Here is a 27,637-nt window from a genome sequence, read left to right on the forward strand (position 1 = left end):
CTGGACCGGTGGGCCGGAACAAAAGCATGAACGGAGTGTTTGTGTGAACTAATATAAATTCAAAGTAAACATCATTACATAAAAGGGTACAGTCTTTTTTTTTTTTAGTTTTATTCATTTCAAACGGGCCGTAGTTTGCCCACGGCTGATCTAGTCAGTGATTGGAAATGAGGCCTGGGTCATGGAAGACAGCCCTTCAAAACGAAGCACTTTACGTGGGAACTCCTGCCTCCCATCAACCCAGGTGAATCTTTATTGGGAAAATGCATTTTCTGAAGCATCATGAGTCGCTCAGTGCTGTGATGACTGGCATAATAAGTATGGTGATCGAGCTAAGTACAGGCATATTTCCTTTCCTGTATATTTTTCAGAATGTGAAATTTAGATATAAATTTCTCCAAAGCAAGGTTTGGATTTCCGTGGTGCTGTGGTTAATAACAAGCATAATGAGATGCTGGTGGTCACATCTCCGTAAAGTGTAAAGCCTTCTCACATCCTTGCCCTTCCTTGTGGGCCTTTGCTCTTTCATCTGTCCACATCCGCATGTGATCTGCTGAAGGAATCTATGGAAACAAGGATATTAATTTAATTGAGTGAGCATGTTGACTTTGAGCTGGAGAAAAATATTATATTGGGGGTCTCCTAAGCAGACCTCAGTGGTGCCTGGGACCCTGGTACAGATGTGTGTAATGTTTAGATCATTTTCTCCAGCAAGGTATGCCAGCCAAGACCTCTGCACAGAGGAAGTGTGAGTACTATGTACACATGCCCTGCTTGGACCCCATTTTATTGGGAAGTAAAATGTGATGAGATTCCCTCCTGGCCTGAGTTGGGCTCCCATCTCTGCCCTGGAAAGATAACCGATTACCAACAGGTTGGACATCCCTCCGTTTGCTGGAACTCCCTCCAGGAGTTCTCCTGAACCCAGCAAGCCCTCTTCTCGACCATCCCCTTCCTCACCCGACTCCTCCAATCGCCGCACCAGCAGCACCAGCCCTGGGCCCAGGAAGCCTTTAGATGTAGATGTTGACCTCCATGTTTCCCACATTTAAGCTGAAGGTTGAAATTCATGTGAATCAAAATCAAATATCAGTTGAATATAGCATTTAATAGAGATTAAATGAAACTTTTCGACAGGTCTCTGACATTTCTACCTACTTGCAACTAAACACACACACACACACACACACACACCACAAAGAATGGTGCACCCTCAGCAATGTGGTTTGGCAGCAGAGATAGGAAAGAGCATCCTGCTGGCCCCTCTTTGTTCCTCTCCAGAGCACCCAGTGAGGTGCAAAGGCACAGTACATGGTGGAGCGCGAGGCTTGCAGAGCAGGTGCCCTTAACCAACGGCTGGGCAAGATCGCATGCCGAGTGGCTGGTCACCTGCTACCTCAGGCTCCAGTCAGCTTCTCACTAGAGCTTTGGGTGCATGAAATTTCTCCACACCCACCCGAATCAAAATGTTTGTCCAACTCAATCCATTCTTTCAAATACTCTATATTTAATGTAGTACAGTGGTTCTCAACCTGTGGGTCGCGACCCCTTTGGGGGTCGAACGACCCTTTCACAGGGGTCGCCTAAGACCATCGGAAAACACATAATTACATGTTGTTTTTGTGATTAATCACTATGCTTTAATTATGTTCAATTTGTAACAATGAAATTGGGGGTCACCACAACATGAGGAACTGTATTAAAGGGGAGCGGCATTAGGAAGGTTGAGAACCACTGATGTAGTATATTTCTTAAATTAATTGCATCAGTGTTTTGATCAAATCTGTATATGCAAAATCTAGAAGGCAAAGATCTCTACAGGACTTATTTTGAAAAAGAGCAGCTCTCCATCTCCCCTGCCCCGCCCAATTCCTTCTCTCTAGGAACCACTTTGAATTGTTTCATCTGATTGTTGATCTCTAAGTAGCCTTCTTCTAAAACTACTTGTTGGTCTCCAGTTTTAAACTTTCCGTATTAACTTCCTACTATCGAGGGTGAGAATTTGGTTCTTTGCGCACAGCTGCCGTTTACACCAGTTACAAATAAATGCAGACTTGTTTGTGTGGGGAGGGGCGGGTCCCCGTTCCCCAATATAGCTATATAGTGATTTTTGTTAGATTAATATTCACTGTCACATTATTATGCTCCTGTAAGCTCTATTTTCACATAAGCCACATAGTGTACTACAACTTTTTTCTTCTCTGCACAATACTGTAGTTTGGTTTCCCTGGCATTCTTTTACAATTTTGCTTACTTTCTACACATTTTTACTAATTCAACCTCCAAATCTCCCTTGGTGTAGGAAATCTTCTCTCAGTATGATCACAGACACTAACTGTTCTATCCATTTCATTCATTCAACCATTTTTTTTATTAGAGATGTTTATTAAAGCTGAAACAAGGAAGGGTTTAGGCTAAACGAAGCAACAGGAAAGCGACTAGGCAGGGAAATGAGTGTAGGCTGGGCTGCTTTGGCTCACAAAGTCAGAGAACAGGGGGGGGGGCCTTGAGGACAGGTCCCGGGGTTAGCCCTGGAGGAGTTGCTACTGCCCATTGCTTCCTGGTTACAAGTCTCCTGGGGTCCCTTGGAGGTTAGGAGGTGCACGCCTGTTAGGGAGGTTAGAGAGACCACTTGTTGGGACTTTTGTTTTGAGGGTTTTAAAGACTGGGGGCTTAGGGGAGGTCATTTCATCACTTTTAAAGAGGTTCCGTCTAGAACCTTCTAAAGGCCAGGAGGATCCTTCTTGGGGTTTCCTTTACCTCTCTACTTTGTCACCTCCTGCATTGTCTATCCCAGTGGTCGGCAAACCGCGGCTCACGAGCTACATGAGGCTCTTTGGCCCCTTGAGTGTGGCTCTTCCACAAAATACCACATGCAGGCGTGCACTTACAGTGCGATTGAAACTTCGTGGCCCATGTGCAGAAGTTGGTTTTCGGCCTGGGTGAGTCTATTATGAAGAAGTGGCGTTAGAAGAAGTGGGGGGGGGCGGTCGGTTGGGCGACGGCAGACGCGGCACAGGCAGGCCGTGGGATACACAGCACGGGGGAGGTGTGCGCGATTCATGCACCAGTTGAGTGAGCCAGTCAGTCAGCAGTCTCATGTGCAGTGGTTAGTGCCAGTCGTGTCCACAAATCGCATGCGGGTGACAAAAGTACCTACTCGAAGCATAAAGTTACCTGTATTTTTCCAACCAGCTGCAAATACTACAGGTATTTTTGTCATCAATTTAAGAATTGTAATTCTTTTGTGTTGATGGCTTTATTATTATAAAACTAGAGGCCCGGTGCACAAAAATTTGTGCACTCGGGGGGGGTCCCTCAGCCCGGCCTGTGCCCTCTTGCAGTCTGGGACCCCTCAGGGGATGTCCACCTGCTGGCGTAGGCCCGTTCCCCGGGGGATTGGGCCTAAGCTGGCAGTCAGATATCTTTCTGGCAGCCCGGCAGCCCTCGGGGGATGTCCACTTGCCAGCAGGGAGCAGACTAAGCTGCAGTTGGACATCCTTAGCGCTGCTGAGGAGGTGGGAGAGGCTCCCGCCACCACCGCTGTGCTGGCAGCCATCAGCCTGGCTTGTGACTGAGTAGAGCTCCCCCTGTGGGAGCGCACTGACCACTAGGGGACAGCTCCTGCATTGAGCATCTGCCCCCTGGTGGTCAGTGTATGTCATAGTGACCAGTCATTCCCAGTCGTTCTGCTGTTAGGGTCAATTTGCATATTACCCTTTTATTATATAGGATAGAGGCCTGGTGCACGGGTCGGGGCCAGCTGCTTTGCCCTGAAGGGTGTCCTGGATCAGGGTGGGGGTCCCGCTGGGGTGCCTGGCCAGCCTGGGTGAGGGGCTGATGGCTGTTTGCAGGCTGGCCACACCCCCTTTAGGGTGGGGGGTCCCCACTGGGGTGCCTGGCCAGTCTGGGTGAGGGGCTGAGGGCCATTTTCAGGCTGGCCAAGCCCCCCGGCGACGGAAGCTCCCAGCCTTTCCTTTTTTTCTTTTTTCTTTTTTTTCTTTTGGGATTTATTTACCTTCTATAATTGAAACTTTGTAGCCTTGAGTGGAGCTCAGAGCCAGCCAGGGCGGGACGGGAAGCTTGGCTTCCTCCATCGCCAAGGGCAACCTAAGCCTCCTGCTCGCTCCAGCTCCATGGCCACAGCCAGCTGAAAGCAGGTATCTGGGGTTTATTTATCTTCTATAATTGAAACTTTGTTGCCTTGAGTGGAGCTCAGAGCCAGCGGCGGCAGGTGGGAAGCTTGGCTTCCTCCATCACTGGGGCAACCAACCCTCCTGCTCGCTTCAGCTCCATGGCTGCCGGCCGCCATCTTGGTTGGGTTAATTTGCATATAGTTGCTCTGATTGGCTGGTGGGCATTGCTTAAGGCATAGCAAAGGTATGGTCAATTTGCATGTTTGTCTTTTATTAATGTAGATGAGGACATTTTTAGCAAAGGCCAGCTTAGGAGTACCCTAATTAAGTTAATAACAATGTACCTACCTATATAGTTTAAATTTAAAAAATTTGGCTCTCAAAAGAAATTTCAATGGTTGTACTGTTGATATTTGGCTCTGTTGACTAATGAGTTTGCTGACCACTGGTCTCTTCTATGTCACCTTTTTTTCTTGATTCATTCCTTTTGTGGGTTTTTGGTTGTACACTTTTCTGTAATATCTCCCTGGGAAATGGAACATGGGAGGTAAATTTTTTCTAGGGTCGTGAATGCATAAAAATGCTTTTATTCTCCCTTCGCCTTTGATTGACATGGGTATAGAATTCCCGCTGAATGCCATTTTCCCCGGGAATTGTGAAAGCCATCATCTCTTAGCTTTCAGTGTCACTATTGAAAGCCCAAGACATTCTGACTATCAACCTTTTGTATGAAAACTTTTTTTCTCTAGAAGCTGGTCAGGTCGCTTCTTGGCTTCTAGTAATTGAAATTTCATGGTGATGTATGTTGGTGTGGGTCCATTTTGTCTACTTTGCTGAACGCTCAGTGGGCCTTTTTATTTGGGAACTCATGTCCTTTGAGCCTGGGCCATTTTCATGAATTTTAAAAAACTCTGTCTCTTCCATTTCCTGTTCTCTCTAGAACTCCCTGTTATTTAGATGTTATTCACACCTGAACAGCCCTCTAATTTTCTTATCCTTTCTCTCCTAATTTATTATTTTTGTTTTACTTTTGAGGTTTCTTCAACTTATTTTCCAAACTCTCTAATGTATTTTTTAAGTTTCTACCATCATGTCTCTAATCCAGAGTCTTTTTAATTCTGAACTGTTACTTATGGCAGTACCCAGCTCCTATTTCCTGATGACAGCATCCTCTAGTCTAACTTTTACACTATTCCTATGGGTGCTTTGTATAGTCTCTATTCCCTCCAAGTTGCTCTTTTTCTGGCTTGTTTGTTTCTTACTCTGTTTTTCCAAATAGTGCATTTCCTCCAGTGTCCTATGATTCTTGGCTGTCTGCTCATAGTGAAGACGAGGGGTCTAAAAAGCCACTTGGAATCTCTATGCACAGGCCCGGAAGGTGGCACTTTTAGATCCGATTCCCTTCAGCTAATCCAGACGGGAGGATGAAAGGATGACTGTCCTGAGCTCCAGGTGGGGGAGGAGGAGGAAGAGCTTAGCATTCAGGGTGTAAAGCTTCGCTTACACTCTGTTTGCCATCTAGTACCCTGCCCCCAATGGTGCCAGCTGCCTCCTGAGCCGGAGACCCTGGGTTTTACCCTCCCCAAAGACTGGCTGCCACCGGGGTGGTGGGGCAGGAAAAGCTCTCAACTGTGCAGGGGCAGGAGGGCCTTTAAGGATCAAATCCCTGCTTGTTGCTCCACCTTCCCCCTGCTTCCTCAGGTACCAGTCTGCTGATCCCAAGGTGTGTGTGTGTGTGTGTGTGTGTGTGTGTGTGTGTATGCGCGCGCGTGTGCGCACGTGCAATCTGACTTGTTTTATGGCTTGCCTATAAAACAAGCTTTTGATCCAGTTTTTTGAAATCAGTTAAGTTACTTACCACTGCTTTTTGGCTTCCAAAATTGTCAATATTGTCTCCTCTCCAATTCTTGTGGGCTTATACATTTAAAAGAATATATTTTACCATCTTCGCTGTCATTTAGTGAGCTTAAGGAGGAAGTAAATGTAAATGTTTATATTTCGTTCTCATCTCTATCCACAAGTCCCAGTGCAGCCTTCTTTATATTAAACATGCTTTCCGTCTCTACTCTTCCCAACAGTTTGCTCAAATGCTTGGGGAAGCTGCCTTTCCCTCCAGGGGTAGCTTGCCAACCTGTCCTTCCCAAACCCAAAGCCGTCTGTTGGGCCCCACAGAGGCCAGCCGGCCACCCGCTCTCCTTCCCTCAGGGTCTCAGGCCGTAAGCCAGAGTGCGGCACGCGGTGCACACAGGCCATGGGGCTGAAGACCCGGGGATCTGGAAGAGGAAACGTGGTCCCCATCACCTTCCTCACTGAGAACCAGGCAGCCTCAGGATCCCATGCGGCCACCTTGCATCCAGGACACTTGTTTTCTGATTGGTGTTTCATTTTTTCCTGTCTGCTTAGTCACATAGAAACAGGAAAAGCCCCAGTCATGTACTTACTTGCCTTTGGCTGCAAGTAACAGAAACCCCAACCGAGACCAATTTAAGTGACATGAACACTGTTTTAAGTTACATAGTTGAAAGTCCGAAGGCGTGATAGCCTTCCGGGCTGGTCGATCCAGCTGTTCTACAGTGTCAGCAGCAACCCAGTTCTTTCAGGCTTTTCCTCTCCTTCCAGTTTTTCTCCATCCACACTATTCTTGTCTCGTTCTAAAGCCAGTTCCCCTCGTGGCCAATGGAAGGCTGTGCCCGTAGCAGTGCTTCCAGAGGCATGCTCAGTGTGTGTGCACAGGACAGTGTGGGCAAAGGGGCCACATACGGACCCTGACAAGCTCAGGGGAGGCCTGCATGGCAGCCTCACAGCACAGAGACCTAAAGTAACCACATAGGATGGTCTGAAATTAAAACTTCTTAACTGCCCTAGCCAGGTAGCTCATTGGTTGGAGCATCATCCTGATACACCAAGGTTGCAGGTTCAATCCCTGGTCAGGGCACACACAAGAATCAACCAATAAATGCATAAATAAGCAGAACAAGAAGTCGATGTTTCTCCCCCCGCCCCCTTTCCCTCCCTCCCCCTTCCTCTCTTGCAAATTAATAAAATTTAAAAAACAAAAACAAAACAAAAAAAACACCTTCTTAACTAAAAGTGAGTCATGGAAGGTAGTCATGTCCTAGGCCGGTATCTTCCTTGACAAAGGTCAATCTTTACCTTAAATGAGCCTGTCTATTGTCTTTGTGCCTCTACAGCAATATACCTTTGGAACATCAGAGTAATCCCCTTTTTTTCAGACCCCTCAGGACACAATCTCCCACTGGAGCAGGGGACCACAGAACCCCTTGTGGTTATCTTGTTTCCCACATACCAGCTCTATGTGCTGTACATGTTCATTGTTAGCTGTCCTGTACCTGCCAATGTAAAAGAAGTATTTGTCTCTTCATTTTACTCTTTATCCAATCTCAGAGAATTGCCTGCTTTGCTTTCTTCTGCCCCCTTAATCTACCACCAATGATTTTCAGGGAACACTCCTTATGGCTCCTTTTATTCTAATGTGTAAAATAAACTGCCGTTCTGTTGAGCATGTTCTTAATCCATTGAGATTTTGCTTCCTGGCAGTTGTCGTCAGTTTGGCTCAAAGAAAGACAAGAAGAAACAGTCTTATCCCTATTCACCAAACAAAATTCCTTCTTTTCATTTTCATTGTATACCACATGTCAGCCATGTCTGCTCTGATAACTGTTAGCAGAGAATGGACAATGGGCTCAGGTCTTGGAGGTGGGGTAAGAGTTAGTCAGGCAACCGGACAGGGCAAAGCAAATGAATGCCTTAAAACGAGAGTGATGGCAATAGGACCAGGACAGAAAGAAGAATTTTCAGGGGGACATGAAGTAATTGGGAAATCAAGTAGGAAAGCAACTTGAAGAGGGCGAGGCAGGAAGGACCAGTGGAGGGAGATTTGGGGGCATGGGAACCTGGAGGGAGAGAAAAGCCCCCTTAAGACACTACATTAGTCAAGCCTTATTGTGACTGAATTGTCCCCTCCCCACCCCCAAAAATTGTGTGCAGTCCTAACCCCTGGCACTTGTGAATGTAACCTTATTTGGAAATAGGGTCTTTCCTGATGTAATCAAGTTAAGACCATGGTGGGCAAACTGCGGCTCGCAAACCACATGCGGCTCTTTGGCCCCTTGAGTGTGGCTCTTCCTAAGCCTTAGGAGTACCCTAATTAAGTTAATAACAATGTACCTACCTATATAGTTTAAGTTTAAAAAATTTGGCTCTCAAAAGAAATTTCAATCGTTGTACTGTTGATATTTGGCTCTGTTGACTAATGAGTTTGCCGACCACTGAGTTAAGATGAGGTTGTGCTGGAATAGAGTGGCCCTTAATCCAATATGACAGGTGTCCCTGTAAGAAGAGAATAGACACAGACACACAGGGCAGAGTGCCATGTGATGAGGAAGGCAGAGACTGGAGTGATGCAGCTGCAAGCCAAGGCATGCCAACCGGCTGGCACTCGGGAAGGGAACAGAAATTCCTGGACAGAAGGTCCACCAGAGCCTTCAGAGAGAGCACGCCTCTGCAGCAGCTGGCACTTCGATCGAGGACGCCTAGACTCCAGAACTGTAAGAGGACACAGTTCTTCTGCCTTAAGCCACCCTGTTTGTGATGATTGGTTAGGGCAGGAAATTAATGCAGGCCCCAGCAGAAGACAGAGAGCACACTCAAACGGGGCAATGAAGAGAATCTATAGGAACCATAAGCAAAAGTGTGGATGAGCCTGCTGGTACCCAAACATGAGGATAAGCACCTGGGTCTAAAAAAGACCTTACCAATGTCACTCTCAGGGGGCAAAGGAAGGGAGCCGTTCTGAAACCCGGAGAGAACAGCGAGGCTGCAGGAGAGGGCTGGGGTCCTCGATGGAGGTGTGCAGCTCACTCACGGCAACTGGAAGAAAGTAGTGTCCCTGGCCTCCCTCTTCCATTGGCCGAACCCAACCAGAAGCCAGAGCAAGGCAGCCCGTTGATGCAGTTCCGACAGACCAGGCCCCTAGGGCAGAGAGCAGAGTGGAGATGGATGGAGAGTGGACTTCGAAGGGCCTCTGGAAACCATACCTGGGAAAAAACAAAATGTGGTTTCAGCTACAACCTTCTGAGAGAACCAGTGAATACCCTGGATGCTTTCTCTGAAAGGTAAAGCACCGAAGAGAGAGAACCTATTAACATGACAAGACGGGAGCTTGGCCACACCGCAGTGTATCTGCTCCTACAGATCACGGCAGTTTCTGATCCTCTAAACTGCCAAGAGTGGGAGAGGGATCCTGAGCGAGACGGAGTCTTAAAACCAGAGCGCCCGTCAGGGCTGACTTTGATGTTACAGCCATTTTCCTGCTCGCCTCCGTAACTCCTCATAAAACATGTTTCTTCCAGAGAAATGTGTTCATCAGGTTTTCTTACCCCTGCTAACCAGCTGATGTGAAACTAGCTTCTTGGTTTCCCTTCCCCCATTAGATTGGGTCTTAAGGATTTAGGGGATGGTGGGGCTGGGCTTGGAGACCAGGCCTCAAACCCCACCGGCTGCTCCAAATGCCCACACAGGCCTTGCCTCAGTTTTGTTCCTGCGTCTGGGGAGGCTACCTTGCTTGTTCTTAACAGCCCAGAACTCCCTCTGCGTTTTAGATTTAGGCTTTTGTAAAGAAAAGGCTAGCATGTCATGCAGGTAGTTTATTATATCATAAAAGGCATGACTTTTAATATCCAAATGAAATAATAAGAATTGAAAAATATGCCTTAGAATAGAGCAAATAACCAAATTCCAGTTAAAAGCTCTTAAGATTGCTATGTCTCCTATCAGTTTTCATCTATGAACCAAGCATTTCCAAGGACAGGGGACTCAGAACTACCGTAATAGTTCTGATACAGAACAAAGCCATCCATTATGATCACTTTCCTGAATAAGCAGGGCTTTCCTTCTCATTTCGCTGTAAAAATGATGGAGTAGTGGCCTCCATGAGGAATGTGAAATGCTTTTTAATTAAAAGATACACTTGAGAAAGAGTTTTTTATTTATAAATGATCACAATCATATAGTCAAATTAATGAATCACCTTAGGTTGGTGTCCAGTTAATCAAATTATTTTAAGAATTCTCGCAGGCTTCCTTACCATACAGATTTGTACATATTAGAGTGGTTAGAGCTGGGATTTTTCTGAATAAATGAAACAAAATATCCCTGTTACAAAAAAAAATAGTTATAATAACGAAGTTACAATTACTACCAGTTATTGAGCTCTTACCATGCCTGACCCACATGGATGAACTTATTCCTCTTCACAGCAGCCCTGTGGGGTGTGTTCTGTTACCCATTTACAGATGAAGCTTAGGGTCTATTAAGTGTCAAGCATGTGTTTGTCCACTATGCTTTTCATCTTCAGGGTTTAAGAGGGCTTTCCCCCAACTTATTTAAAACAAATCCAAGTTTTGATTTTAAAAAGAGCTGCAATTCAGGTATAAATCGATAAGACCTGGATTAAAACATTTACCATGAGAATAGAAAAGAGGAACATTTAACAATGAAGTTATATGTTCTCCCTAAATTGATCTGAAAAATAAACACACTCCGTATAAAAATACAAATTTCTGTTTGTTTGATTGAATTACTTTGGGGTTAACTAATTCTAAAGTTGTACAAATAAACATGCAAGAATACCAGGGAAACACTAAACAGGAAGAGCATTGAGAAAGGACTCCCCTAAGAGGTGATGTCAAGAACTAGGAAGAATCAGAGATAGTACCCTTCTTGCAAGCTAAAAGTTAGTCTGGCACCGTTACATGGCTGGTAGGAGACATGAAATGCTGGGTAAAGTCAAAGTGTCAGCATTATCAACCTTCTTTTCTTTTTTAAATCCTTAACAGAGGATATGCTTATTGATTTTAGAGAGAGGGGAATGGAGGGGAGAAAGTGAGAGAGAGTGAATTTGAGAGAAAGAGAGAGAGAGAGAGAGAGAGAGAGAGATTGAGAGATCAATGTGAGAGAGAAATATCAATCCATTACCTCCTGTATTCTCTCTGATCAGGAATCGCACCAGCAACCTGGTATGTGCCCTGACTGAGAATCGAACCCACAACCTTTTTGGTGCACTCCAAATCAACTGAACCACCTGGCCCAGGCAGCGTTATCTACCTGATATTGTTTGTATGGGTTCCCCAAGCCCTAATTCCAACAGGTGACACAAAGGGCCAGTTGGGTTGCATTAAGAGGCAGAAACTGAGCTGAGGAAGCCCAAATCTTTCATAACTTTTGCTTTCAGGAGACACTCTTTCACTTACAAGGCTGTTTGCTACACACATACCCCTTGAAAAAGGCCCAGAACAAAGGTATCTTCAGTTCAAAAGATGTAAAAAATGCAAGAAACCCTAAGACAATTGTCTCTCAACAGATAGCACAGCATATTATACAACCTCTATAATGAATACAGGTCATGAAAAGACAGACAAATGGAATAGAATATAATAATCAAAATAAACCCAAATTATAAGGGAATTAGAATTTGATAAAAGTGTCTTATCAATTTGTTGGAAAAAACATGGACTTTTCAGCTCACTTGGTTGGAGTGTCATCCTGTACACCAAAAGGCTGCGTGTGTGATTCCTGGTCAGGGCACATATTTAGGTTGTAGTTTTGATCCCCAGTTGGAGCCCATATGGGAGGCAACCAATCAATGTTTCTCTCTCTCCCCCTGGCCTTTCTCTAAAATAGTCAATAAACATATCCTCACCTGCCCTACAGGTGATATATGGAGTTGATAACCTCCATAACTGTATGAGCCAATCTCTTATAATCTATCAATCAATTTTAATATTTCCCTATTTTCTATATAGACTTATCTATCTTACCTAATAATAGACAAACATGTAAATTGACCATACCTTCGCTATGCTAACCAGCCAATCAGGAGAGTACGCAAATTAACCCAACAAAGATGGCAGTTAATTTGCATACGTAGGCTCCAAGTGGTGGAGCGAAGACTGAAGGCAATCTGGAGCAGTGAAGACGGTCTGGCCAGAGCAAAGGCCTGGGTCCCGGGTGCCGGAGGAAAACCAGTGCTAGCAGCCAGGAGAAGGGAAGGCCTCTTGCATGAATCTCTTCGTGCAACAGGCCTCTAGTATGTCTATATATCTATATCAATAATAATAAAAGCGTAATATGCTAATTAGACCAGACGTCCTTCCAGATGAAGCTGGGGCTGCGAGGAAAGCCCGGGTCCCGGGTGCCAGAGGGAACCTGGTGCAGGCAGCTGGGGGAAGGAAGGCCTACTCTTGCACGAATTTCGTGCATCAGGCCTCTAGGATGGATAGATAGATAGATAGATAGATAGATAGATTTGTTTGTTTGTTTCTCTGGAGAACCTTAATACAATGGGTTACTGGCTATTAAACATGTCAAAATATATCCCTACAATTCATTTATTCATTGCAAAGGGACAAAAGGGAACTTTGCAGTGGAGACATAGAAGCTATCACCTTCACAGAGTGATCACTAATAATGAGGGAACCCAACATCATAGGCTCCCTGATGCAATGCACTAAGAATGACCCAATATCATCGATGTAGAAATCCTGCCCAAAATGAACAACCCAATTCTAATCAAAAAGAAAGCTGACTGTAATCATGAGGAAACAATCAAAGCTAAAATGGAACAACAATCTACAAAACAAATGGCCTGTACTCTTCAAAAAGACATGACAACTAAATGCAAAGTGCAATCCTGGATGAGAAAAACAAATTGCTATAAAGGATATTACTGGATAATTGGTTATCAGCGGTTCTCAACCTGTGGGTCGCGACCCCTTTGGCGGTCGAACGACCCTTTCACAGGGGTCGCCTAAGACCATCCTGCATATCAGATATTTACATTACGATTCATAACAGTAGCAACATTACAATTATGAAGTAGTAACGAAAATAATTTTATGTTTGGGTCACAACATGAGGAACTGTATTTAAAGGGCCAGAAGGTTGAGAACCACTGGGTTACATAATATAGTGGCATTGTGAAATCGTCTGACTTGGATTAATTGTACTTAGATATGAGAATATCTTTGTTCTTATTAGAGAAAGGAGAGAGAGAGTAGAGAATAAAATCAAGAAAACAGCCTTGGCCGGTGTGCTCAGTGGTTAGAGTGTCGGCCTGCTCACTGAAGGGTCTCAGGTGCAATTCCCAGTCAAGGGCACAAGCCTCGGTTGCAGGTTCACTCCCTGCCCATGGTCAGGGTGCAGGCAGGAGGCAACCAATTGCTATCTCTCGCATCGATATCTTCCTCTCTCCCCTCCTCACTTCCCTCTTCTCTGCTCTCTGAAAAGCAATGGAAAAAAATATCCTCAGGTGAGGATTAACAACAACACAAAAAAGCAAGAAAACAAATGCATAAAAATGGCTAAAATTGGCAGAGGGTACATGGAGTTCATTATACTATTCTTGTAAGTTTTCTGGTATCAGTTTTTTCAGAATAAACAGTTTAAGTTAAAAAAAAAAAACCATAAGCATTGTAAAATTTAAAATCCAATATGAACAAACCTGCTTTGAAAAGGCAGACATAAGATTTTCAATTCATTTAATTATATGGCAAATTTTCTTGAGCATCTGCTCCACTGCTTTAGGCATATAATCAAGGTGAAGTAAGATATTGTTGTAGTGAGTTGCTCTCTTACCCTTCCCCAGCTATCTGACTCCTGGGGTCCCCACTTCCTGTTTACTGATGTAATCAGTATCTATTCAAGACCGGTATGGGGTGGCTTGATATAAGAGCTGTTTTTTAAAATGCCTATACTTGTGGTATGTTTTTCTCCCTTTACCTGTTTGTTCCAAAGATTTCTTGAATTCCAGTTCATTCTGTCTTAAAGATCTGCTCAAGTACATTTCTATACTTAATAGGGCATCTGTGCCACTGTTAGGATTTTAGCACATGCCTGTCAGGAGCAGAACCAGCCCATCCAGGGGCTCAGCTCAGGAGGGGACCATGCAGTGAGAGAGATACAGGGTTAAGCTCTGGGAGATAGAAAGAGAACCTGACAGTGGGCAATAAGGGTGTAGCCACAAGCTCAGGGTTTCAAGGGCAGGCTTTGGGGCCCTCAAGTTGTAGGGGACAAGGTGAGATCCCAGTCCTGGAGGAACAAGGTCTCTAGACAAAAGAACTTAGAACAGGAGTAGAGACAAGATGAGGATGCAGGTGCTAAAATGCTCCTACCAAACAGGGCACCGGTCCCAAAAAGATATGCAGATATCCCCTCCTTGAGAAGGAAGAGGGGATCCATACAGGATGAGCTGCAAGACTAATCTATATATATAAAAGCCTAAACGGCCATTACGACCGGATGACCAGATGACCAGCCAGTAGCTATAATGTGCACTGACCACCAGGGGCAGACGCTCAATGCAGGAGCTGCCCCCTGGTGGTCAGTGCATTCCCACAGTCAACCTCCACAATCCCTCCCCCCCCGCTGACCTGTCCCAGTTTGCCCCTCAGCCCTGATCACCGGCCAGGCCGTGGGACCCCACCCATGCACGAATTTGTGCACCAGGCTTCTAGTGTTATCATAAGCTCTTGAGCTCACAGCTTCTTCAGCTATTTTGGTTACGCTTTTACCTTTGCCTTCTTTGTCCTTCACTCACTCCCACCTCATCCCATCTCAATTTCCCCATAGACCACTCAGCCTAAGTAAGGGTGTCCTCTAGGACTACAGAGGCATTGAATGTTTTTGGGGTTTTTTTGGCTGAATGGGATAGCTGAGTTTCAAAATCAATATCTAACCACTGATCTTTCTACTGTCTCCGTAGTTTTGCCAGTGGTTTCCAGGGATTGGGGAAAGGAAAGAATGAATAGGAAGAGCACAGAGGATTTTTTTTTAATTCTTTCTTGTTTAAAGTATTACATATAGTATTACAATGTAGGGAAGCACGGGATTTGGTTGGAAAGTTTGTAAGGAGGACATTCTGAAAAAAAATGAGTGTGCTGAAAACGGCCCATCTTGTTTATCGGAATTCCAATTTAGGGGAGTGCTGAAGGTGGTGCCCCTAATTGTTCCTTGACCTTTCCAAACAAGTCTGGCATTGTGCAGACCCCCAGGTGTTTACTGGAATCCTTATGCTTAATCTTTGGGTGTCCTTGCTTAAAGAACACTGCAGACACATGTGCCCTCCCAAGATTACTTACCCTACTGATTGTGTCTAAAAGATAAACTTTATCTCAAACTGCTGTTACAATAAAAGCCTAACAAGGCAGGCAATCAAGGTTGTCTGGTTCCTTTAGCCAGGCAGTCCCTTAGCCCTCTCTTTCACAGCAAACGTTGTGTCAGAGTAATGATTCATCCGTCACTCAGGGTCTGCTGGTCAGCCTCGGCAAAGTGGTGCCCTTTGTGAGGACCAAGGAACACAACGAGACATGGCGGAAACCTCGAAAACAAAGAGGAAGGAAACGAAAGTAACTGTGTAATAAGTCATTGGAGCTTGTTTGGGATTTCCAAGTTCAAGGGAATTGTTTCTCAGCTAAGGTTTCACAATAGGACAGCAGCTGTTCACCAAGTAAGAGATTTCTTTGTTACTGAAACAGTTATTAAAAGCAAATGGTGCCTCGGTTATAGAAGAACAATTAAAGAGCCTGCTGCAGACTGTTATAATTTACTAGAGGCCTGGCGCATGAAATTCTTGCACTCAGGGGGGCTCCCTCAGCTCTGTCTGCACCCTCTCGCAGTCCAGGAGCCCTTGGGGGATGTCCAACTGATTGCTGTCAGTTGGACATCCTTAGTGCTGCCATGAAGGTGGGAGAGGCTCCCGCTGCTGTTGCTGTGCTTGCCAGCTATGAGCCCAGCCGCTGGCTGAGCGGTGCTCCCCCTGTGGGAGCACACTGACCACCAAGGGAAAGCTCCTACATTAAGCATCTGCCCCCTGGTGGTCAGTGCTCATCATAGCGACCAGTTGTTCCACCATTTGGTCGATTTGCATATTAGCCTTTTATTATATAGGATAATCCCTGGTTCCCTGATGCTGGATCATTAGACCTTGATCTCTGGGAACAAGTAGGTAGGAATTTAAAGAGAAATCAGCCCAGGGAAAACGAGTGCCCTTGTCAACATTAACTATGTGGGCTCTTGTTCGAGCTGCACTATGCCCACTTCATATTGAGGATCAAAAGCCTTCAGAATGCCAGGAGGATTTACCACCGCCTCCTCCTCCTAAAGTAGAGCCTGTAATACCTAAGGCCCCACCGCCAGAGGAACCCTTTCCTGATCCTCCACCTCTGCTCATCGACTAGTTCCTTAGTTATGGGATCATGTCTCAGGCAAGCTATATTAGAAGGAGAGCTTTGGGCTTGCCCAGTTATGCAAGATCAGCAAGGTAATTGGATGCATGGACCACTCTCCTTTAATACCTTTAAAGAAATAAGGAAAAGTATTAGAGAAAATGGAGCTAACAGTCTGTTTACAAAAGGACCCTGAGGCGAGGCGAGGCATCTTGCCTGCACAGCAGGAAATGGGGAAAGTGTGTGCAAATAGGACTGTGATGCACTGGCAGGTCCCTGCTCTCTCCCACCTCTTGCTGCAGCCCAGCATCAGCCTTGGGAGCAGGGCTTCCTAAGTTGCTTGTTGAATGACTCTGACTCACCACCTGAGGCTTGTTTTTGCTCTTATTTCCATTATTATAGAAACCTTATCTTGTGAGTCAGGGTGAGAGATAAAAACGTGAGCATTGAATGGGTGGGGGTGGGTGGAGGTTAAGGCTGAGTGGGGAGAAGCAAAGGGGAACATAAACCCTTATAAACCCCCCACCTTTGCCCAAGAGGGCTTGGCTAGCCAGGAATGTGGAGCCCTCTTCCCTCACTGTGGGCTGCAGGAGCAGAGGGAGGACAGAACCTCATCTGGAAGGGAAACTGCCTGCACAGCCCGGTGTCCCTGCCAGGCTTGGTGGCTGCAGGTCCCTGGAGTCCCTCCAAACCTGCCCAAGTCCTTGAGTCCTGAATCAGGTGGGGCTGTTCTAAGGGCAACTATAAATCCTATATAATAAAAGGCTAATATGCAAATTGACCAAACGGCAGAACGATCAGTTGCTATGATGCGCACTGACTACCAGGGGGCAGATGCTCAACACAGGAGCTGCCTCCTGGTGGTCAGTGCACTCCCACAGGGGGAGTGCCACTCAGCCAGAAGCCAGGCTCACGACTGGCAAGCACAGCGGTGGTGGCAGGAGCCTCTCCCACCTCCTCGGCAGTGCTAAGGACCCCTCGGGGGATGTCCAACTGCCGGCTTAGGCCTGTTCCCCGGGCTGTGAGAGGGCACAGGCTGGGCTGAGGACCCCCTCTCCCCCTCCCCCCTAGTGCATGAATGTCATACACCAAGCCTCTAGTTTAAAAATAAGAGGCTTAATTCTCCCAGGTGAGAGGAAAGGGAAAGGGCTTACCTCACCTCTCCTTTTTCTTTCAGAATTTCTTTGTCCTTTTCAAATGTATTTAAATCTTTTTCGTGGCCATATAAGTCACTTGCCAGTCTTACAACTCAAGGACCTGGGAGCCACCTCATTGCAATGTAATCATTGAGGAAGATAACACTCTATCTCCCAGTTTCCTGGGAGCCAATGGCCTAACTTGTTACCTGACTCCACCTTGTGGAAACCTACCTAATGTAATCAATTTATCCATGTAGCAGCATCAGAGCAAGATTATTTTGTCTTTGCAGTCCCTTCAGCAGGTTGCCTGTGATCCTCCTCTCATTCTGGTTTAATGCTTATTCAGTAATATAACTGTTTTCTTTTCCACCTTTGTGGAGAGATTTGGGAGGTTAGGCATGTATTTTGTTTTCGATTATATTCCCCACACTTTGTACAGCACCAGGGACATGAATTTCATGTCAAGGACAAGCAGGAAGACATGGAAACCTCTCTATAGACCCAACAAAGGCAGTTCAGACCCAGCTCTCTGTGGCTTCTCTCCCAGAGTCCTAGCCACTGACTTTTTTTTTTTTTTTTTTTTTAATCTGTGGGCTTTGAATCTATGTGTTTTAATCTATGGGAACAGAATTTTGTAAGTGACCTGAGAGGGCTGTTGATCGTCCACATGTTTTGGTTTGGGAATACAGGGCTCCTCCACCTCATTCTACTCTTCATCTTGTTATTGGTGGTCCTCAATCTGTTATCCTTTTCGGGAGATACTTGGGGCAATAAAATGAAGGAAAGAGACTAAATATACAAATGGGCAATGGCCAGACCAGATATAACAGTAGCAGTTGCAGCAACCAGCTCAGGAAGCCGGACCCCTATCTGCAAGTCAGACTTGTAGTAAGTCAGACCACTAGCTCTAGCAGCCCATCTATGAAGCTAAACAGTAGCCCTTCTAACAATTGGCCAAAAATGGCTAGGACTTGATTAATAACTGTAAGCTTCCCTCATATTTGTCCCCACTTCCAACTTAGGAACAATCAGGAAAAGCTGAACATACTCCCTTAGCCAATCATCCAGGACACCCCAGTTCCAGTTAGCAGCTTCCAACCAGGGCACACCGGGAGCCTCCCCTCTTGCCTCTATGAAGCTCTTCCACTCCTCTGCCTGCCTTGAGTCTCTGCCAACCACAGTATTGGTGGCTGCCTCTCTTGCTAGGGCAAGCTCTGAATAAGTAGCCTCTGCTTTTCTCATTGGGTTGGTCTTTGTTTATTTCCACAAAGATAAGACCAACTTCACTTATCTCAGAAGAGAGAAGGTTCCTTCCAGGGTTGGAAATGGGTGGGGTGCATGATGGGGCAAAGGCCTCCCCTCCTGCCAAAGTAAGTTTGTGAGGATGTGTCCAGGAAGCCAGGATGCTTTGCAGAACTGGGCATGATGGTCAAGGTCACCACAGGCAGAAGCTATGAAAGATATCATGCCATTTTCCAGCTTGCAGCATAAAGGCCCTCTTCCTTCCAGAGTCCTCCCATTACCCTACCATCGGTCCTGCCACCTCATTCCATCCCAACCACCACGTTCAGACAAAGCTGAGTCAGGTTACCAATAGAAACAGTGGCTCAGCCCTAGCTGGTTTGGCTCAGTAGATAGAGCGTTGGCCTGGGGACTGACAGGTCCAGGGTTTGATTCCAATAAAGGGCACATGCCCAGGTTTCGAGCTCAATCCCCAGTAGGGGGCGTACATGAGGGAGCTGATCAATGATTCTCTCTCATCATTGATGTTTCTATCTCTCTCGCCCTCTCCTTTCCTCTCTGAAATCAATAAAAATATATTTTAAAAAAAGAAACAGTGACTCAGACCTCCTGAGATAGTTTCACGTACCTTCTCCAGCTCTTCTTTCATGAAATGAAATAACTTTCCAGAAAAATATTCAGAAATGTCCCTTGCCTTTATCTTTTATGCTAAACCCTTAGGAGAAAGACTATGATGTTACTAAAACTGATTCTCCCATGTTTTGAGAGAACGTTAACTCAGCCATGTGGGATGACCCAAGGATTATAAAGAAGCATACATAACCAAGCCTCCAGATGTCAGCACCCATCAGAGATGAGATTGGACACTAAGTGTCCTTGCTAACTCCAGTATTGTTCTTCTTTTGTTTGCTTTTGCTATTGTCCACAGAAAAACCCTGTAGGCCTCAGAGAAATAAGGCACTGGGATGAAAAGAGAGGAATTGACAAAGCAAATGCTAACAAGCATCTGTGTGGCTGAAAGCACCAGGTAACAGGGGTGTTTAGGTTTGATCTTATCATCAAAACGTAGCCAGAATGGATGAGGAGCTGTCCCCGTCAGATGGCGACACCGGTAACGTTTGCTTGGTCTGAGAATGTCTCAAAATGACACCCCTGTGAATATTCAACCTGGTGAATGCACTAAGGTTCACTTTATGGACCTTTTTTTTTTAAAAAAAAAAAAAAAAGCTCTGAAAAAGCCCTCAGAGATGTTGAGCCGAGCATTGTCAAACTCCACTGTCTCCCATCACGTTCCGATCCCTTTTAGTGTAATTACTGTGTCAGAGGCCATTATCAGCTCTGGGAGATTTTCTCAGCCTTTCTCGTTTTTAACTGTCAGTCATCACACTGGAAATTTTTTCACTTCCTGTTCCATTTTTGTGCTTCCTCATCTTGATACTTCCTCGCTATCACCGACCCTATTTTAGTGACTACCCTTTTCAATCAAATTAAAACTCCATTAAGGGGAAAACATGTGGAAGACAAAACTGAAACGTGCTTACCGACGGAGAATGCCAAGCATCCAGACCCTGGCGTCCTTTTCATTAGCGGCGCCTGGTGAAGAAAACAGCCTCGCCTGACCTGGATACCAGTGCATTTTGCAGCGCGCCGATCGCCCTAACGCTGTTAAGATGCTCCAATAAAAACAAGTGACCGATAGATGAGCAGTTGGTTTCAAATGTTTTTTTATTAGGATGAGGCAACGTGCAGCGTTTTTCTTCATGAGAATAATTATAAGTCCCAGGCTGGGTCGTGTTCTTTTCTCTCCTAAAGCCGTGTGTCCTCATTTGGTCTGGAAATGTCACAGAGAGCCTGAATGATTAATGGAGATACTTAGGAGAGGCTTGGGGCTCGGCCAGCATTTCGCTGTGCACTACAGGAACACAGTTAACCATTCCTAACCTCAGCTGTGCCATCTCGCTTGCTCGTGATCATGTCGCAGAATGCAGTGCAATTTCAAAATGAATGAAGGTGACGCTTCAGGGGTTGGCACAGAACCAGCAGATGCAAAGCTGTGGTTGACCTGAGTGCTAACTGCCTACACTACAGTGTGCAAAAGCAATCGACATTAGACATTTTCTACCAAAAACGGTTTCTCAAGGTCAACGTCTTACCTCACTAGGCATCATACAAAATATTATTTTTAGGTTTCCCATGGCAACAAGCACACATCCATCACAAGCATATTTCACACAGCTTAGCCAGGGTTGCTCCTGGGACTTGGCCCCAGTCAGGCACAGAGCACATCTGTCTGACTCTTCCTTATCACTTGTTCCCCTGCAAGCACAGTACATCGCCTCCCTTTCTGCTGCCTTTGCAGCCAAAAGTGTAAGCATACAGAATATCAAGTCCTTCTGCCCGAGAACCAGTCATGGTGGTAGTATCCCCACTCATCAGCGTCACCCATCCAATTAAGCTTTCCCTAGACCAAACGTGGGCAAACTACGGCCCACGGGCCGGATCCGGCCCGTTTGAAATGAATAAAACTAAAAAAAAAAAAAAAGACCGTACCCTTTTATGTAATGATGTTTACTTTGAATTTATATTAGTTCACACAAACACTCCATCCATGCTTTTGTTCCGGCCCTCCGGTCCAGTTTAAGAACCCATTGTGGCCCTCGAGTCAAAAAGTTTGCCCACCCCTGCTAGACTTTGCTGTTTCTCCCTGTACTTTGATAGTCACTGTGAGCATGTAAGACTTTCTTAACTCCAGATGGTCCCTGTTCAGCCTTGGTATCACCTAGAGTTTCTAGACTCCTGGTCCTGGGTCTGCCCAACATCACAGCCCCCACACCTCACTGTGGACTTCTATCCTCAATGAGACCAAAGAGAGTTCCTGGGCCAGGCCAGGCATGGCATGAGGTTGCCTCAAAGTCATCATGAAATCCCCAAGAGTCAGCCTCCCAAAACCCAGGTGATCATGATGGCTGTTCTCTCTAGTCCAGTACTAGTTCTCGAAGTTCCTGACCAGCATCACCTGAGAACTAGTTCAAATTGCACAACTGTACTTAATCAGAACCTCAGGCATGGGGTCCAGAAATGGGCACTTTAACAAGCCTGCAGGTGATTCTGATACACAGAGGAAGTGGGCAGAGGACTTCAAGGGGGGATTTGCTGACATGCCGTGCCCTTCATACACCTCCTTGTCACCAAGAGAATGCACAGGCCTCAGCTGGCCCACTGGGCTGGCAGGCCCTGCCCACAACCCTGGTATTTCTGGACTGGATCAGTAAGTCACCCAGATACCCAAAGACAACAGTCAGAGATTTCCTGAAACGGGACCCTCATGAAGACAAAGGTGCTACAGCACCAGCTGCATTATGTCACCAACACTTCCCACCCTGGCTGGAAGGCATCGTGCTCCTCTGTTCCATAACAGACCATGTGGGAGTGGCTGCAAAGGACCACCAGATGCAGACCGTGGCTGAGCAAAGTTAGCCTGAGAAATTCAGGACTGGGGCAAGGCCCTGATGTTTAATCTTATGCATGTAGTAATCACTGGGAAAGAACCCATTGCCTTGCCTTTAAAAAATATAAAGAAACCCAGCCGCCATGGCTCAGTGATTGAGCGTCAACCTATGAATCAGGAGGTTGTTGGTTTGATTCCTGGTCAGAGTACATGCCCAGGTTGTGGGCTTGATCCCCAGTAGGGGGCATGCAGGAGGCAGCCAATCAATGATTCTCTCTCATCATTGATGTTTCTTCTATCTCTCTCCTTCTCCTTTCCTCTCAGAAATCAATAAAAATATATTTAAATATCTATACTAATAAAAGGGTAATATGCTAATTAGATCGAGAAAACTTCCAGGAGACCTTCTGGATGTCCTTCCGGACAAAGCCATGGTGGTGGGGCCGAGACAGAGGCGGTTAGGGGTGATCAGGCCAGGAGGGTAGGGCAGTTGGGTGTGACCAGGCTGGCGGGGGGGCAGTTGGGGGAGATAAGGCCAGCGGGGGGAAGTTGGGGGTGATCAGGCCAGTGGGGGGGGGCAGTTGGGGGTAAGCATGCCAGCAAAGGGGGGCAGTTGGGGGTGATCAAGCCGGCAGGCAGAGTGTTTAGGGGTGACCAGGCAGGCAGGCAGGTGAGCGGTTAGGAGCCAACGGTCCCAGATTGTGAGAGGGATGTCCGACTGCCAGTTTAAGCTCGATCCCCCAGGGGTCCTAAACCGGCAGTCGGACATCCCCTGAGGGGTCCCAGATTGGAGAGGGTGCAGGCCGGGCTGAGGGACACCCTCCCCACCCATGCATGAATTTCGTGCACCGGGCCACTAATATATATATATATATATATATAGAGAGAGAGAGAGAGAGAGAGAGAGAGAGAAAGAAATGCTTCAAGACATTTTGAAAGATGTAGATTACAATAGACTCCAATCTCAAGTTAATAATTATTATTCAGCCCTAGCTGGTTTGGCTCAGTGGATAGAGCATCGGCCTGTGGATTGAAGAGTCCTGGGTTTGATTCCAGTCAAGGGCACATGCCCAGGTTGTGGGCTCAATCCCCAGTAGGCAGCCAATCAATGAGTCTCTCTCATCATTGATGTTTCTATCTTTCCCTCTCTCTTCCTCTCTAAAATCAATAAATACTTGTTATTAGTTTTCATTTAGTGACTTATGTACCAGACATTGTGCTAGGAGTTTCTTGGTTGTTCCTCAGAACAACTGTGTGTGAACAATGTGTTGACGCAGTGATGTCAGGCGGTGGTATGAACCAGAGTCGGGGCACTTGGGTGGGAGGCTCAGTTCTGCCACTAACCACAAACTAACTGTGAAATAAGGGATAAATAGTGCTGGATTCCTGTTTTGGGGGTTTTTTTCTAATGGATAAATGAGGAAATGTTTATAGCTACTCAAAAAGTAAGTTTTGGTTATGACTGATAACTCCCATTTTACACATAAGGAACAAAAATCTTGGAGAGGTGCATCAGAGGTTCTCAGCACTGGTTGCACATTCAAATCTCCTGAAGGGCTTTTTAAGAACCCAGTCATCCCCAAGTACAGCAGGTTGGATTGGAACCAGTGGTCTAAATGAGTTGCCCGTCATTGCACAGCCAGCAGGTGGCAGGGCTGGGACTTGAGCCCAGGTCTACTGACACTGAAACCCAAGCCCTGCTGAAGAGCCAATTCATGGAGCTCATCGTGTAGGTAACACCTCTCAGGCGCAAGGCAGGTGCAGTGCAAAGATGCTGGCCTCCACCACACTTCCATGTGACAATACTTAGTACTTGTCGCAGGAAGGATGATGTTTCCCAGCAGATCCAGGTAAGAGCCTGTCTCAGGTGGTGCTGATCTCAATGAGAGGACCCGTTGGGGAACAGAGTGGACAAAGTGTAAAGTCACAGAGAAGGATCAAAAGGTTGCCTTCTGCCCTAACCGGTTTGGCTCAGTGGATAGAGCGTCAGCCTGCAGACTCAAGGGTCCCAGGTTCGATTCCGGTCAAGGGCATGTACCTTGGTTGCGGGCACATACCCAGTGGGGAGTGTGCAGGAGGCAGCTGATCAATGTTTCTCTCTCATCGATGTTTCTAACTCTCTATCCCTCTCCCTTCCTCTCTGTAAAGAATCAATAAAATATATATATTTTTTAAAAAGGTTGCCTTCTGATTAAAGGGATTACTCTGCCATTTAAAAAACAAAAGCAAACAATGGTAACAAAAACAAAAATCACAAAACACCCGCCTCCTGACCTTACAAAGTGAGCTTTCATACTTTTTTCTCAGCTCTGTCCCGTCCTAGCTGAGTGTCTTTGGGCAAGTTACTTAACCTCTCTGTTTCTCACTTTTCTACTCCAAAAAATTGGAATGATAATAATTTCTGTCCCAAAGTGTTTCCCTGATGATTGGATGAGATCATGTATGTAAAGCACCGAGAACAGGGATTGGCATACAGAAAGTGTGCCACGATGTTAGCATTTATTAAATTCAGACTTCACAAAAACCTGGGCTCAATGTTTTACCCAAGCTAACAGCAGGTGATGCAGAGCTGGTGTCAAACCCAAGTTTTCCAGTAGGTCTAAAGGTCCCCCCTTCTATATCCACATCTCATAGGTCTTGTCTTTTCCATCTCTCACCTGGGCTCTTCAGGGCTACCTACCTGGGTCCCTGTCTGTAGGTCCTTCTCCATCTAATGCCTTCTTACTCCTTTTTATCTATTTTTTTGTCTTTATTTGTGATTGTAAAAGTAAAGTACTTCACTTTGCACTATAAAAATAAAACAGCAGTAGTACAAATTGTGGGGTAAGAAAAATCCATCAAGAATCTCACTACAACTGGCCCTGGCTGGGTGGCTCAGTTGGTTGGAGCGTTGTCCCATACACCAAAGGGTTGCGGGTTTGAGCCCAGTTGTATGGGAGGCAACAGATCAATGTTTCTCTCTCTCATCAATGTTTTTCTGTTTCTCCCCACCCCCACCTTCCTCTCTCTCTCAAATCAATAAAAATGAACAGCCCTAACAGGTTTGGTTCAGTGGATAGAGCACTGGCCTGCGGACCGAAGGGTCCTAGGTTCAATTCCGGTCAAGGGCATGTACATTGGTTACTGGCTCCTCCCCAGCCCAGGCCCTGGTCAGGGCTCTTGCAGGAGGCAACCAATCGATGTGTTTCTCTCACAATGATATTTCTCTCTGTCTTTCCCTCTCTCTTTCACTCTCTCTAAAAATCAATGGAAAAATATCCTTGGGTGAGAATAAAAGAGAATCCCACTGCATCTGACATAAGGCCTTACTGCAGGATTAGGTCCTAAGCACACAGTTCTTTCCATCATGGCGCTCATTCTTTGAAGTCATAAGAGCCACAGGAATGCTTGTTACAGTTAAGATTCCTGGGCTCTAACTTCAAATGCAGAACTGGAACTGGAGTCCTAGATATTTCTGGTAGCATTGACTTTGAGAAATATCCTTGTGACATCATGTACATTCCTATCGTATTTCTCAGAAACGTTTCATGCACAAGCCCCTTTCCTGGTTGCTACACGGGCTTCACAGGCTTTCCACGGGCTTTCCACGGGCCTTCATATGCACTGTGACAGTGTGGGTGGTATTCTCCTAGCCCACCCAACGCAGAATCGTTCTGTGGTTGTGTTGATCTCAGGTAAAGGGCGTAGGAATACAACATTCAGTCAAGGGGATGCACGGTTGTACACCTCTGGTGGAATCTTTAATTGAATCCATTTAAGCGGCCCGACAGATCTGGGTGTGATGAAGCCAAGAGGAGACCCGAAGTAGAGAAGCAGACCGAGTCTGAGCGGGCTCAATCCCAGAATCCGAGGTGGTCAAAGTCAAAGTCTGAAGCAGAAGATTTAAGACTGCAGAAATTCCAGATCTGGTGGGCGGAGGAGCTGGGAGAAGGCCTAAACCACCAGGAGTATGTGCCCAGGGCTCAGAATGTCAGGAGGCACCAGGAGAGAGGGCTCTGCTTGCCTCGCCTGGTCCCTTCTCTCTTAACCACATTGGCCTTGACAACTGTTCCAGGGATTCTTCTGAGCTTCACTCTGGAAAAACCTTTTATGCTCAATGACCTGCTCAGGCTCATCCATCTGTCCCACTCCTCTGGATTTAAAAGGCCCTTCCTTTCCCTTGCCACATACAGTGAGGCCTTGACTTACAAGTTTAATTCGTTCGGAGACTGAGCTCATTAAGGAGCTCGTTAACTCAAATTACTCTATCAACTCAATGCAAAAAACCGGCTGAGAGACAGCTGGTATCTCAAAAAACTCGTTAGTCGGGACACTGGTAAGTCAAGGCCCCACTGTATTGTCTTGGTTAATTAATGCGATTATATCCTTGGCTGGACTGATGGGAGGACAAACTCCTTCCACAGGAGAGGGATAGCCAAGTAACCTGGTGTTCCAGAGGCCTTATTTTCCATCTTCCCTCCCTCAATGTTGCCAACCCTAAAGACGGAAAGGGCCTTAGCTTCCGGGAGCACAGCTGTGCTGTGCGTATCTGTCACAGGGACCCACTCCTGCTGACATCCATGGTTAATACCTCCTTACAGAAAGACTCCCCTGAAGCAAGATGGGCTCTCATCGCGTTGCCATGGAAGTCGCCAAAGGCCTCCTGCTGTTTCCGGGCTCCTTGGCATTGCAGGTCCTGCCATTCAGACTCACTGAGGGTGAGTGGGCAGCGCTCAGCAAGCCCAAATGCTCGTTTATTAACCTACGGCAAAGGCAGTCACGTCTTCATTTCAGCTCATCAACAGAAAACCATGATCTTAGAAAAACACACTGAGGTCAGAGTTGCACAGTGAATACAAAATTAAAGTAAAAAGCCAGAGGCTGTAAGAAACATTGTCACCAAGGCAGGGTCCGGCGATAGGTTCCTGTTCCTCACTCTTGAGGCCTGGGCCATTATTTTGTCCTGTCTCTGAACCCTCTTCCTCTCTGGCCAGTTCCTTTCCCTTTTCAACGCCGCAAGCCAACTCTCAGAACTAAACTCGCCAGCTCTTGCTCCATCGTCATCCTTTGGGTAGAGTCTGTGCCAATTTTCCATGCACTTCCTCACTAGGACTTGCTGGCTTTGTGATAGTTTCAGATAGCTTCTCTTTTTAGGCCAATCACCTTCACCTCGTACTTGGCCTCCTTGCCTACATGCCCTTTGAGTTCACATAATCAAGAGAGAGATTTGGACTCGTCCGGGATATGCTGTCAAACTTGAGAAACTGGTTTTGCAGGAAGCTTGCTGGGTGAGAAACAGGCTTCGCAGAAAGGGCAATTGGCACGAAGAAGCCTTGAGTGTGTAGGAGTGTATGTCAAAGTCCAATTTCCTGCGTCCACATGTGGGCAGACTCTGGGGAGGTCGGTCAACATCCAGACAAAGCTTCCGGGTCCCGATTTCAGGGGCTGATG

The 27,637-nt window shown here is 46.2% G+C and overlaps 1 long non-coding RNA gene across 1 annotated transcript; it reads right to left on the reverse strand.

The window, feature by feature from the left end:
- Window positions 1-158: 158 nt before the first annotated feature.
- Window positions 159-20,679, reverse strand: LOC139004947 (uncharacterized). Its single transcript, XR_011470630.1, has 3 exons — window positions 20,301-20,679; window positions 8,912-9,193; window positions 159-563 (listed from the first exon to the last, which is right to left on the reverse strand). It is a non-coding gene; the product is annotated as an uncharacterized lncRNA (long non-coding RNA).
- Window positions 20,680-27,637: the final 6,958 nt, after the last annotated feature.

This window comes from Myotis yumanensis, unplaced genomic scaffold (assembly GCF_028538775.1).
Source record: "Myotis yumanensis isolate MYYU_CA2020_CCGP unplaced genomic scaffold, mMyoYum1.0.hap1 SCAF_3, whole genome shotgun sequence".
NCBI classification, from domain to species: domain Eukaryota; kingdom Metazoa; phylum Chordata; class Mammalia; order Chiroptera; family Vespertilionidae; genus Myotis; species Myotis yumanensis.